Source organism: Gnatocerus cornutus, chromosome 5 (assembly GCF_029298725.1).
Source record: "Gnatocerus cornutus isolate USDA-ARS CGAHR chromosome 5, icGnaCorn1.1, whole genome shotgun sequence".
NCBI lineage: Eukaryota > Metazoa > Arthropoda > Insecta > Coleoptera > Tenebrionidae > Gnatocerus > Gnatocerus cornutus.
In genome coordinates, this window is record NC_142237.1 from 4,895,692 (window position 1) to 4,910,236 (window position 14,545).

Consider the following 14,545-nt stretch of genomic DNA (forward strand, 5'->3'; position numbering starts at 1 on the left):
AAATCTGTTATTTTGTTTCAATTTTGCTTCCACAGCAATTTTTTTTTTCTAACTGAATTTGGAGGTTGACATCGTTTAAAATCATTTAACTAAGACTTCTTGTATGAATGGGGCAAAGTAAACAAGAATTATGCCAGGGAATTCAAAACTGTCCGCTTATTAGAGGTGTCCGTTTGGAAAAGTTTTACTGTATATGTATTCATTTAGATTCTTTTTATTTTAAATAAATAATTGGATCAATATAAATAAATTAATTGTGAGAATCAATTTCTGAATTCTCTAAGATCTGATAATTTATACAGGGTGATTTTGAAATAGAGGCGGAAAACAAAATCCATTGTAAATGAAGAAAGTTGGAAGGTTTAGTTTTTTAAATTGCTGTCTCAGTTTCAAGAAAAAAATAAAAGAAATTTGTTCCAATTTTCATGCAACGCCAATGATTACTAAGGTTACTAAGGTTACTACGCATAGGTAGATTATTAACGAACAAAATGCGCTGCGTTGTTGTTAAGGTTATTTTGTGCATATCAGTGGCGCCGATTAAGGTGAGGATTTTGGAATTTTTACCCTTACCTTAAAATTAATAAAAATCGCCGAAAATGTGATTTTTTTCCGCTTCTTTTTCAAAACCACCCTGTATATACTGAGTTTTATAAAAAGTGGGCCGATTTTGGTGAAATGTATACAAAAGTTTTATTTGTCAATAACAATAAGCAAATGATTTAAATTTGAACAAAAAAGCATTATAAATTTTAAAGATATTTAATAATATGTCGGCCTGCCGCGATTTCTAATACACTCATTTGAATTTTTCTCCAATAAAAACACACTTAAAAGTATTGTTTCAAGAAGCAAGAACCCCCAGAAAAACATAACCAGTTGAAATATCTTGATGAAATTTTGATCATTTCAATTTTGTGCTGAAATAAATCAAAATCTGTTTCCAGCTTCTAGGTGTTGCATTTTTTATGTAAATCAGTAAATTTTTTGATCATTGATTTTATTTGTCTAGAATTCGCTCTCAGATATAAAACTTTCTTTTATTTGTTAATGGAATTTAATAATATTTAAAACCAAGATAACTGAAGAGGTACAGATTGATTTTTGCATTGCAAACACACCCCTTTTCTTAAAAAAGTTGTTTTAAGAAGATGACTATTTTTAACTGCAAAATCGGCTAATTCTCTTAGACGGAAACGAGAATTCAGTCAATTTTTGGTAAATGCACTTAAGTTTTTATACTTGACCGTAAAACGGTGCCTTAAATTGCATTTTTAACGTTGAAATAGACGAATTAAAATCTAAAAAATGCGATGGTTGACTTTTTCGAGAAAAAAATCCGATTCAAACGATGAAAAAAATATTTTTTTAATAAATCTAAAACTACATCTCCTATCGATTTGAAATTTGGACAGATGATAAACGTCGTTTTTGCCCTGAAAAAGTTTCTTGAAAATCACCCCAAAATGATCAATATCTAGTTTCTACTATTTATTGGTTTATTCTTATTATTAGTGCTTATTTTACGCAGAATTTCGCGCTCATTTAAAATTCGGCCCCAAAATAATCTACGTCGATACAAATTGTGCGCCTCCGTCATTTTTTCATGAGATTTTTGATACTCATTCGCGGCAAGAAAATCACCTTTTGAATGTCTAGGCAGTCAAACGTGCCATTTCGAATAGTTGGTTTTATTTTGCAAGTTGGCATTGCTGCAAAAATGTGAATTGTGTCAATTTGTGTGCCCATTTTTAGATCAATGACTTTCGAAAATAGTAAAGGTAAATTAATTAACCTTGAGTAGAAATTTCAGTTGAAAAATTTTGAAATTTTGAAATTTGGCACACATATGTAAGAAATAGATCTAAAGCAGTACTTTCTTAAAATTTCATCGTTTTAGAATTAAAAAGCCAAAGTTATGAAATTTTAGAGCACTTTGAGAAAATTTTTAGTTTCACAGATCATCAAATTTCTAAAAATTCTTTTTCTTGGTCTAAAATTTTGAAATTCAGCACACTTAAGAATCAAGTCTGTGACAATGACTCCTGTAAATCTAATTAATTTTTAATTAAATTGTTCGAATTAAGGAATTTTATAAAATCCTTGAATAAATTGTTACTTTAAATCAATGTCAAAATTTCTAAAAATTCTTTTTCGTGATCTAACATTTCGAAATTTTGTACACAACAAAAATTGATCTAAATCAGTACCTCCTCCAAATTTGATTGTTTTAGAATTAAAAATGTCTAAGTTATGGAATTTTCTAGCACTTTTGAGAAAATATTTTTAGGTTGATTAGAAATCAAAATTTCTAAAAATTCTTTTTCTTGGTCTAAAATTTTAAAATTTAGCACACGTATGAAACAGGTTTATGACAATAACTCCTTCAAATTTTATTAATTTGAAATTAAAATTGCTTAATATACAAATTTTTCTAGGACCCTTGAGTAAAAATTTTAGTTTGAATGAACATAAACATTTCTAAAAATTGTCTTTCGTGTTCTAAAATTTTGAAATTTGGCACACATATGTAAGAAATAGATCTAAAGCAGTACTTTCTTGAAATTTCATCATTTTAGAATTAAAAAAGCCTAAGTTATGGAATTTTAGAGAAAATTTTTAGTTTAATAGAAATAAAAATTTCTAAAAATTTTCTTTCTTGATCTAAAATTTTGAAATTCAGCACACTTAAGAATCAGGTCTGTGACAATGACTCCTGTATATTTAATTAATTTCTAATTAAAATTGCCCGAATTAAGGAATTTTATTGAATCCTTGAAGAAATTGGTACTTTAAATAAATGTTAAAATTTCTAAAAATTCTTTTTCGTGTTCTAACATTTCGAAATTTTGTACACATCAAAAATAAATCTAAATCAGTACCTCCTCCAAATTTGATTGTTTTACAATTAAAAATGTCTAAGTTATGGAATTTTCTAGCACTTTTGAGAAAAATTTTAGGTTGATTAGAAATCAAAATTTCTAAAAATTTTTTTTCTTGGTCTAAAATTTTAAAATTTAGCACACTTATGAAACAGGTTTATGACAATAACTCCTCCTTTTATTAATTTGAAATTAAACTTGCTTAAATTACGAATTTTTTTAATTCTAAATGAATTAAGTAAAAATACCACAAAAATTTGCTGAAACACATTTGAATTTAAATTAATCTGCAATCGTTTGATTTGAATGGGGTGCTACCAACCTATTTCCCAGCTGATGAAATTCCCCTAAATGAGAGAGTGACGTTTCAAATTCAAACCAAAAGACAAAAAAAATAAAAATTAAAAATTGTCGGCGCACAAAATTGGCTCGGATTTCAATACTTTCCTTGCATTTCCATAGACCATTTTCTAGCCTAGTGAAACAAATAACTATTAATATTTTCGGCCCAACATGAGATTTAGCATCAGAATCTTAACTTTTTGGACAAATTTATCAATAAAAAATCATTTTTCCTTTGTAATCGATAAAAACATCAGAAAAAGTAAATTATAGTAAGCTCTTGGTATGTAGGTATTTATTTTTATTACGAACGTGTCGATTGCTTTATAGAGTCTTCACATGAGTGAAACTGTTGCTAGTTGGTTGTAAAATGAGCCAACTGCACAAACGTTATTCATTCATAACCATAATAATTTAAAGAACCAGATTTTGCAACATCGACTTGTTGAAGGCCTAATTTTATATACCATCCCAGTGACCCAAATAATTAACTCTCCACATTTTAATTACGTGTTAAATCTACTTTACTTCGTTGATGAGAAGTGCAAGAGTTTTGGTTCCCGTGTCTCTTTTAAAATTGAATAGTTCCGTTTTAGATCCCATTAATAACTGAAGAAGAAGGAAGACCGCGGTGCATCTTGTAGTAGATGTACAACTACCATATATGGGATCACAACCGTACCGTCTACGTTCAAGTAGTAACCCATAGCATGTCGTCTAAATTTTGAGCCTCGCCTCGCCTTTTGATAGTGTCATCTGAGAAAACTAAAATGAAATTCTTGCACGTCGTAAACTAAACTGGCAAAAACATTGCTTCAAGTCAGGACGATAATGAATTCTGCCCAAGAAGTAAAAAATGGAAACTGAGCGTTACTGCCGATTTAATTGAAACCATCAATCCAAATCAATCAAAACGATGGATATTTGTAGCGAATTTAGCACAAACTCCATTAGATCTATTTAACACGTTGGTTTTAAAAATGCATCCTACTTAACATCGACCTAATCGCCATTTGCGGCCGGCGCCTTTTATCTTTTTGACCTTTCGGTCAAGGAGTAAGTGACCGCCGTATGTTATGGAAGTATATAGGCTGTTCCATAAATGAGCGGCAATCGTTTAAGTGGTTACTTTGATCCTCAAGAGACACGCAATCTCATTTAAGAACTAGAAGGTTTTGGAAATTGACCAGTGAAGTTTTCACCTTATATGTTCTACTATGCCCAACTAGCCCACATTTACACATACAGGATTGTCTTAAAACACTTGCACTTCCTTTATGATGAGTTGATTTTTGCCTCGCGCAATTTTCAGAAATTTCTAGCATTTATTTAAGGGCAATATGAAGAATGTTATTTTGACATTAATGCGCTGTGATTTGATGGAGAATTTTTGATTAAAAGGACGTACCAGCGTTTCGGGACACCTGTATATAACAATTGTACTATGCATCTACCTTTTCTAAATTTTGGGCGAAATTTATACTAGAGTGAAAAATCATTTCTAAAGTAGAATTGCCTCCTGATTTTACATCCGAAGCCGATTTTGCTCCATCAGGTCCGGACTCAGAGATATTTGTGAAATCAGTCTTTGTTTCACTCCGCGTTCACTTTTGTGTTTTTTAGTAGGTATTGCTTAACAACTCGTAAAATCATAAAAATTTATAATACAGGGTGTCTAAAAAAACATTGTTGTCAAATGGATTTTATCAAAATTTTTCAAAAATGAAACTTTCGTAACTTTAAAAATTACAAATAAAACAGTATTTAAAAATAATAATCAATGGGTGCATAAAAATTACCTTTACGTTCTACTTTAAGTTATTTTGATAATGTACTGTTTATATTGTTACTCAATGGATCAAAAGAACTCAGTTTTTAAACCAATTATGTCTACCAAATTGAGAGAAGAATTTTTTTTACTACTTTTTCAAGCATCAGTAGGTACATCATTCTAAAGACCGTAGTCTCCTTAGTCTTTTGCCATTTTTAGACACCCTGTATATTATTTGAAAGGTAATTGAATAAGCTTCTCAAGAAACTATAGAAGTTTCCGGGAGAGTCAGTTTTGGCTAAGATATTTGAGAAAAACTCGTGAAAATTTCGAAAATAAACGGTTTTTAAAATCTTCTTGAAATTCTTTTGCATGAAACTTCTAAATTGGTACTTTGATTTTTTATTATAATAAATTGGTAATTAAGTTATTAACTCTTGCCATTTAGAACTTACCTTACGATACTTGAAAAAATTGTTAGTTTGAATGAATGTCTAAATTTCGAAAAATTGTCTTTCTTGGTCTAAAATTTTGAAAACTGGCACACTTAAGAAACAGGTTTATGACAATAACTCCTCCAAATTTCATTAATTTGAAATTAAAATTGGTTAAATTACAAATTTTTCTAGGACCCTTGAGTAAAAATTTTAGTTTGAATGAACATTTCTAAAAATTGTCTTTCGTGTTCTAAAATTCCAAAAGAAATAGATCTAAAGCAGTACTTTCTTGAAATTTCATTGTTTTAGAATTAAAAAAGCCTAAGTTATGGAATTTTAAAGCACTTTGAGAAAATTTTTAGTTTAATAGAAATGCAAATTTCTAAAAATTTTCTTGGTCTAAAATTTTGAAATTCAGCACAGTCAGGATTCAGGTCTGTGACCATGACTCCTGTAAATTTAATTAATTTCTAATTAAATATGCCCGAATTAAGGAATTTTATATAGTCCTTGAAGAAATTGTTACTGTAAATGAATGTCAAAATTTCTAAAAATTCTATTTCATGCTCTAACATTGCGAAATTTTGTACACATTAAAAATAGATCTAAATCAGTACCTCCTCCAAATTTGATTGTTTTACAATTAAAAATGTCTAAGTTATGGAATTTTCTAGCACTTTTGAGAAAATTTTTAGGTTGATTAGAAATCAAAATTTCTAAAAATTCTCTTTCTTCGTCTAAAATTTTAAAATTTAGCACACTTAAGAAACAAGTTTATGGCAATAACTCCTCCAAATTTTATTAACCTGAAATTAAAATTGCTTAAATTACGAATTTTTCTAAGACCCTTGACTAAAAATTTTAGTTTGAATGAACATAAACATTTTTAAAAATTGTTTTTCGTGTTCTAAAATTCTAAAAGAAATAGATCTAAAGCAGTACTTTCTTGAAATTTTATCGTTTTAGAATTAAAAAAGCCCAAGTTATGGAATTTAGAGCACTTTGAGAAAATTTTTAGTTTAATAGAAAACAAAATTTCTAAAAATTCTCTTTTTTGATCTACAATTTTGAAATTCAGCACACTTAGGAATCAGGTGTGTGACAATGACTTGTGTAAATTTAATTAATTTCTAATTTAATATGCCCGAATTAAGGAATTTTATAGAGTCCTTGAAGAAATTGTTACTTTAAATGAATGTCAAAATTTCTAAAAATTCATATTCGTGTTCTAACATTTCGAAATTTTGTACACATCAAAAATAGATCTAAATCAGAACCTCCTCCAAATTTGATTGCTATACCATTAAAAATGTTTAAGTTATGGAATTTTAAAGCAGTTTTGAGAAAATTTTTACGTTGATTAGAAAGCAAAATTTCTAAAAATTCTTTTTCTTGGTCTAAAGTTTTAAAATTTAGCACACTTAAGAAACAGGTTTATAACAATAACTCCTCCAAATTTCATTAATTTGAAATTAAAATTGCTTAAATTACGCATTTTTCAAGGACCCTTGAGTAAAAATTTTAGTTTGAATGAACATTTCTAAAAATTGTCTTTCGTGTTCTAAAATTCTAAAAGAAATAGATCTAAAGCAGTACTTTCTTGAAATTTCATCGTTTTAGAATTAAAAAAGCCTAAGTTATGGAATTTTAAAGCACTTTGAAAAAATTTTTAGTTTAATAGAAATCAAAATTTCTAAAAATTCTCTTTTTTGGTCTAAAGTTTTGAAATTCAGCACACTTAAGAATCAGGTCTGTGACAATGACTCCTGTAAATTTAATTAATTTCTAATTAAAATTGCCCGAATTAAGGAATTTTATAGAATCCTTAGAGAAATTGTTACTTTAAATTAAATGAATGTCAAAATTTCTAAAAAAATTTTTTCGTGTTCTCAAAATTTCGAAATTTTGTTTACATCAAAAACAGATCTAAATCAGTACCTCCTCCAAATTCGATTGTTTTTCAATTAAAAATGTCTAAGTTATGGAATTTTCTAGCACTATTGAGAAAGTTTTTAGGTTGAAATTTCTAAAAATTCTTTTTCTTGGTATAAAATTTTAAAATTCAGCACACTTAAAAAACTGGTTTATGACAATAACTCCTCCAAATTTTAAACATTTCTAAAAATTAAGTAAGCAAGAATAAAGAAGAATATGGAGTAATTTTTTGAAAAAAAGAATGGTGTTTTGTTAACTTTCTAACATTTTGGAAAAATTTTAATTTAAATACCCACAAAACAGTAGTTTTTCGAAAAATCTTCCGTTTCTAAATAATTTCACAGGTCGAAATGGCAGATTTTAGATAAAATATAAGCAACAACTGTTAAAAAGTTGGTGGTCGAGATTTTTGTTTTAAATAAATTTGAAGACGTTTTTGTATCAATCAAGATAATTTGTTTTGCCTCAGATAGAATTTTCTTAAAATTGATGATATTTTGATCCGGTTACTGATGCCACCAGAAAATAAACAAGTTCAAGTGGATGCAAAAAATACATTTTTAGTGACATCTATCTTCAAGTACTTGCGCTTAATAGTTTCTCAATTCCTTCTAATTTTTTTGGACCATAAGCACACTAAGAACTCTTCACCATCAACAAGTTTTCCAACATGTATTATTCTGCGCTGCGTTAGAATTAAAGTCATTTTAATACCCAAAACTCAAATCAGCAAAAAATAAAAGTTTTAGATTTTAAAAAACTTTTCAATATTTTTTCTACTCCATTTCTAAACAATAAGAGATAGGAGAATACATTTGTCAACGCGTCAAAAAGCAAGATCTTTTCAGTTTCAATGCTTTTTTGAAAATATCATCAAAAGTATTCACCTTAGCGATGTGTTGTCTTTCGAAAGCTTGTTAAATTAGTTTTTCAAAACATGTCAAGCAAGTTCATAGCTTCACAAGTTTCCAAGAAAAAGTAAAAAAAATAATATTTGAACAGCCAAAATAATTTTTCAAGAAAATTTCCGAATCCGGACAAAACGGATTTTAAGAACCAAATTGAAAGAGAAGTGCTTAATTTTGTACAAAGATCGCACACATTGGCACACAAATTGAGAATTGATCAAAAATTCCACACTTACTGGCATTAGGAATCCTCGCACTGAAATGGATCACTACAACATTACGAAGATACAGTTGTTGGAAATCGCCTTGAAAGAGCTGACGGTTGAAATAAGTTAATTTATTATAAAATTAGATGTAAAGAACAAGTTTAAAACATTCTTAGTGGTTGCACAGCTCGGTAGTGTCAGTGTCCATGAGAATTCAAAAATGGCTTCGGGTGACAGGTTTTGTGATCAGATGCTATCTCGTTATTTTGCTTCGTTGGTTCTCTGCTTCAAGAGCGAAAAAATTTTAATTATTTATGTTTGTGTCAACATTACATATTAAGTGTTCTTGGCAGCGGTAATTACTAGCTTAGTCTATTTAATTTGCAGGTTTGTAAAGCATAATTACACGTGTGACCATTTTATCACTTACAGCTGTAAAATTGATTTGGTTGCGGGGAAATGCATTTTTGTAAATTGAAAACTTGGGATTTTCATTTCATTCGTATATTTCTTATTTCAACTGCAAATGAGACTGACCTTTTCCCCTCACATTTGAAGATTGCGTCGCCTTTCTCATATTCATTTTGTGAACTGAAGAAATTGGAATTAAAATAGAAGTAATAAAAACGTCTGATAAAATTAACGTTGTCCATGAATGGATATAATTTCTTGCGCACTTGGTTCAATTTTAGTCTTTTATACAAAAATTTGTTGTTTTAATATTAAACTTTTATGGCAATTTACTATTAACTGGCATGTATTTAAATTTATGACTTTTATTTCAATCGAACCGCTTTGATCTTTAATCGATTTTATCTCACATTATTGATGTCAACAGGAACGCTATCAAATATTTTTATTTTTTTAATATTGGTTGGAGTCACGATTTTGGCATTTACATGACAGTACGATCTTGACCTATTTAAATCAGAACACGGCCGAAAATGTGCACCAATCAAAACTAATTAAAAAACATTAAACATATTTTTAATTTATATGAATCGTAATAATCAATTTGGGCTCTGGGTTCAGGTCACATTGACACTTTAAAGGGCTCGCATTAATTATTACATAACCTAAATATACACTAAAGTTTGTCAAATGTCAAACTGGTGACAATTCTCTTCTTAAAAATACCAAAATTTATAAAATATATCTAATGACTTTAATTGTTTAGCGACGAAAGCACAAGCTGCGACTCAGTTTGAACTGCAAAGTGACTTCTATTCTATCTACAGTAATCTCAAAATCTGGGGGAAAACAATGTCAACCTTGTCATCTTAAAAATACTAAAATTATTAAGTACCTAAAATAAATATTGTTCAAAGCAAAAATTTGAGTTGATTGTTGTATCGCACAATGTTCAGGTCCTTATAGTTGTTGAGTTTCAAGTATAAAGCTCATAAATCGCCAACTTTAAATGTTTGGAACTTTAATACTATAAATGCCTAACCATTGTGCGATATAGTCAACTCAGATTTTTATAGAGAATTTTGTATTAAAAGGAACTGCGAGCGTTCTGGGACATCTGTATAATCTAGAACACATATAGGAGAATGTAGAATGTAAAATAATGTAGAATTCAGAATGCAAAATATACAGGGTCCGGCAACACTTGTGTCCACCCCCAAAAGAGTCTTTAATTTTAAAGATAAAATTTTGAAAACTTGCATTTGCTCATAGTCTTCAAAGGTCTAAAAGCTGGCGCAAAAATTTGTTTTTTATCATGGTTCGTTTAGCGTCGCGACGTGTAAGAAATATAATTCAAATTTTTTTCAACATAAATGTGATGCAAATGTTTGAGTTTTAATTTTAAATCTACTGTAAATTGTGTTTAAAATTTGCGAAAAAAACGCTGTTTTATCAAGTTAGTTTTCAAAATTATGACGGCGCAATGGCAACCTACGTTTACACCAAATTTTCACAAATCACTTTATTCGCTTGTATGAAAATCAATTTTGATTAACTCGGGCAAGTTGCACTTTTTTGACACCAGAAATCGTTAATTAACATCGACAAAAAAGCGACAATTTCACCAAGTAAGACTTTTGCTACAATCTAAAGCAAAACAATGAATAGATGCCATTTGTAACACAAGATGTTGACAGACCGGTATAAACGTAGTTCCCAATTTTGACGTAATGAAATTGAAAACTAACTTGATAAAACAGCTTTTTTTCCTCAAATTTTAAATACAATTTGCATTCAATCTAAAATAACAACTGAAATATTTTTAACATATTTATATTGAAAAAAAAATTACCGGTTGATGTCACAATCCCTCACAATTAGTAAAAAATTACATTTTTAAGGCGTCGCGACGCCAAAACTATCGGTGATAAAAACAACTTTTTGCGTCAGGTTCTAGAGCCTATACAAATTTTCGAAATTTTATCTTTAAAATTATAGACGATTTTGGTTCTGGGACAATGTAACAATATAGAAGGTAAAATGCAAATTTTAGAATGTAGAATATAGAATGTAGTATGTGGAATGTAGAATCATTCAGACTGTAGAATGCAAAATCTAGAATGTAAAATCTGGAATGCGGAATGTAGAATGTAAAATGTAGAATCTAGCATGACAATTGTATAATGTAATCTGGAACATCAAATGTAGAATGTGGAACAATGTAAACTCTAGAATGTAGAGTGTAAAATTTAGACTGTAAAATGTTAAATAGAGAATGTAGATTCTAGATTGTAGCATGTAGAAAGAAAATGTAGAATATCAAATGTTGAACGTTGAATAATAATGTAGACTGCAGAAAGTAAAATAAAAAATATGGAATTTAAAATATACAATTTAGAATATAAAATATAGAACATATAGAACTTATTAAATAGAATGTAAAACGTAGAACATCGCACGTTAGAATAATAATATAAATAATATAGATAATAGGAAAAAGAACCGAAAAAATTAAAAAACATCAATGAGAATTTATGCATAGTCTAGAAAATTAAATGAAATAAAAATTTGGTGTGATCACAAGTTAATCGAGAAAATTAAAAAAAACCTGATATTCCAATCTGAGAAAAATCTTCAAAGAAAATATTAATTTATAGAGCATTTAGAAAATCAAAACAAAATCCATAGAAAATTTAAGAAGAATTAGAAGTCAATGTAAATCTAAGAAATTTGAACAACTGAGAGAGTAATTTTACGATTTTAGTAAGATAATTTTTGAAAAGGCCAACGGCCCTATATTTTCTCACGCACTTAATCCGCTATCCACCTTAATCCGCTCTTGATGAAAGCTCGAAAACTATTGAATTATATTGTGTCACCCAAAAAGCATTCATTCTAGACGGGTTATGCATTTTAAAGCAAGGTGACTTTTTATATGATACACACGAAGACACATGAAAAACAATCTGTAAAATAGTTCAAGAATAAAATAAAAATTTTCCATTTTGAATTTTTTTAATGGAGGTTGAGAAATCTTAATTTTTTCATATTTATAGTCAAATCTGCAATTTGAAAACTTGAGGACTGAAATTACAATGATTCTTAATTCTGAAATAATAACACATAAAAGAATCGGATGCTACATCTTTTTGTTTTTGATTTTACAAAATAGAAAATTGAAGCCGACGATATGTGTTACTGATGAGATGACATTTTTTTCACCTTACTGTTAATGGGTTTTTAATGGATCACAGGATACATTTTTAATTGTGTAGGTGCTTACCTACCACGAAGGAAGCGCGCTAGTTTTTAAGCATCTTTATTCGACACTTACACGTTTGTAATTTTTAGTTATTAATGGTTTTACCCAAGACACATTGCAAAAATTGGGGGTTGTCAGTAATTAATTTGTTTAAAATAAATCGAGCTCTCAAAAGGGCGAATGTTCGCAAGTTGACTTGTTCGATTTGGTTTTGCCACTTGCTTAGTGTTTTTATTTATCCTTTGGCTGTGGTTTCTTCAAAAGTATTGTGATGAACCTAAACTTATAAAAAGTGTGTTTCCGGGTAAAACTAATTTTACGGGTGAAGACTGATGACATTGTAGATTGTCTAATGGAGGGCAACATTTGACAATTTTTCATAAAAACTTCAGGTAACTATTTAATTATTTGTCTCGTTCATAATTAAAATTTTAATTAAAAAAGTCGTCTTCCGAAGCAATCGAGACAAACATTAGTCCTTTGAGGGCTAGGGGAGACTGGGGTAAAATAAACTCTCGCGGTAAAATGATTCTCTTTGATTCCCAAACTGCTCTTAGTTCCATCTATCAATGAAATGATTAAATATCTTGCTAAACCTGCGGATATTCAAAAAAATTACAGTAATATTTGTGTTTTTCCGGGATCATTTTACTTCTAATATGAATAATTGTATGATACTTGACAAAAGACAGTGATAAAAAACAAAAGCGAGAAAAAGGATCTTTTTAGAATGTATTTTTTATTGAAAAAAATATATTCACTCTTCAAAAGAAGAGGATTGGATTAGATGCAATGTGTGCCAAAAATGGGCTCATAATCAATGTGCAAGAGTAGACGAAGAGAAAAATATATTCACTTGCAATTTTTGATTGGCGGAATTAAAAACTTCTTGAATCAAAAAAACTTTTGGTTTTTACAAAAAAAAATGTATATTTTTGTGTATTTATGCCTTCAATAAGAGTCTCTATTTTGTTGTTTTACTTCTTGTTATTTAAGTTTATTTTGTTTTTATTTTAATGCTCAAATATATTCACTGTTTCCATTATTTCTACTAACTTTTGCTTAAGTTATAAAACTTTTTAAACATAACACATCCTTACGATGGAAAGGAATCATTTTCCCTCATCGATGGATCATTTTACCTCTAATCTATGGTAAGATGATTCTTCTGCAGTCTTGCACTTAATTTTTATTTTTATGAAAAAGTGGTAGATTTATCAATATAAAATATTTGTAGCTATGGTGCTAAAGACCTCAGAGGTTAGAGAGATCATTATACCCCAGTCTCCCCTAGATTTGATTCAAACATTTTTTTTGCTTGGAGATCAACAACTATAGTATCAAAACTGACACGTCAAACACGATGTTAATCCGCCATATTGCAGTGATAAAAAATGTATCGGAATGAAATCGTTATAATCCGCTTAAAGTCGATGACCAAGTAAGTACTTTTAACTTACTTTAAAAATGATTTTAGCGTAAGTGAATATTATGACATTTTTATCTCTGGATGTTACACTGTCGTTAAAATAAAAACAAACATGACTTTATATTTCGATTCTCATTCATTAGGCACTATCGAAGGAGGCCGGAATGAAATGATCCAAAACTTTTGGCATCAAGTCATCCATGAAATCAAAATGAATTGTCGCATCAGCTTGTCGGTACTGTCAGATTGATTGTTATTAGATTACGATGAATTAAAAAAGTACGACGAGTGGAATGTATGCGAATTGAGAGTCATTATAGTATGTATTATAAGCATGGTCTCTGGAGACTGATAAATCATTATAAAACACAACAAAGAAGAGACAATAATTGACTGACAGGACTTGAGAAGGTAGAAATTAGCACCTGCACATACATTTTTTCGTATTTTAACGTTCGTTTTGAATTACCCGATACTCTTATTTGTTGATTATGATGAAAGCAATTTGTAGGCAGTTGTTGATTGATTTCTTGAGAAAATGATGTAAGAACTTGTACGTTGTTATCATAGGTCATAATCAGAAACAATTAAGCGTTCGACTTTACCTTAATAGTGTACTATAATCACCATTATAATCACCCTCAGGAAACGGGCTTTATTACACTGCACTGTATTCCGTAGATACATTGACTGGTAAGGACGTGGAAGCATCGATTTATCAATACATTGAATGTTACAGGACCAGGTGAATAGTGGCAATTTATTTCAAGAATATTTTTACAAAATACCACATTTTTTTTTTTTGGGAATATCAATTTTTTAGAAGATACGAGAGTATATTATACAGGATGTTTTCGAAATGCATGTATGTACAAAATAGTTCATAGGAATATGAAGTATGAAAAACCAATTTTTAAATCAAAAACTGACAAGGTAAAATTAACCCCAATCCACGTACTTTC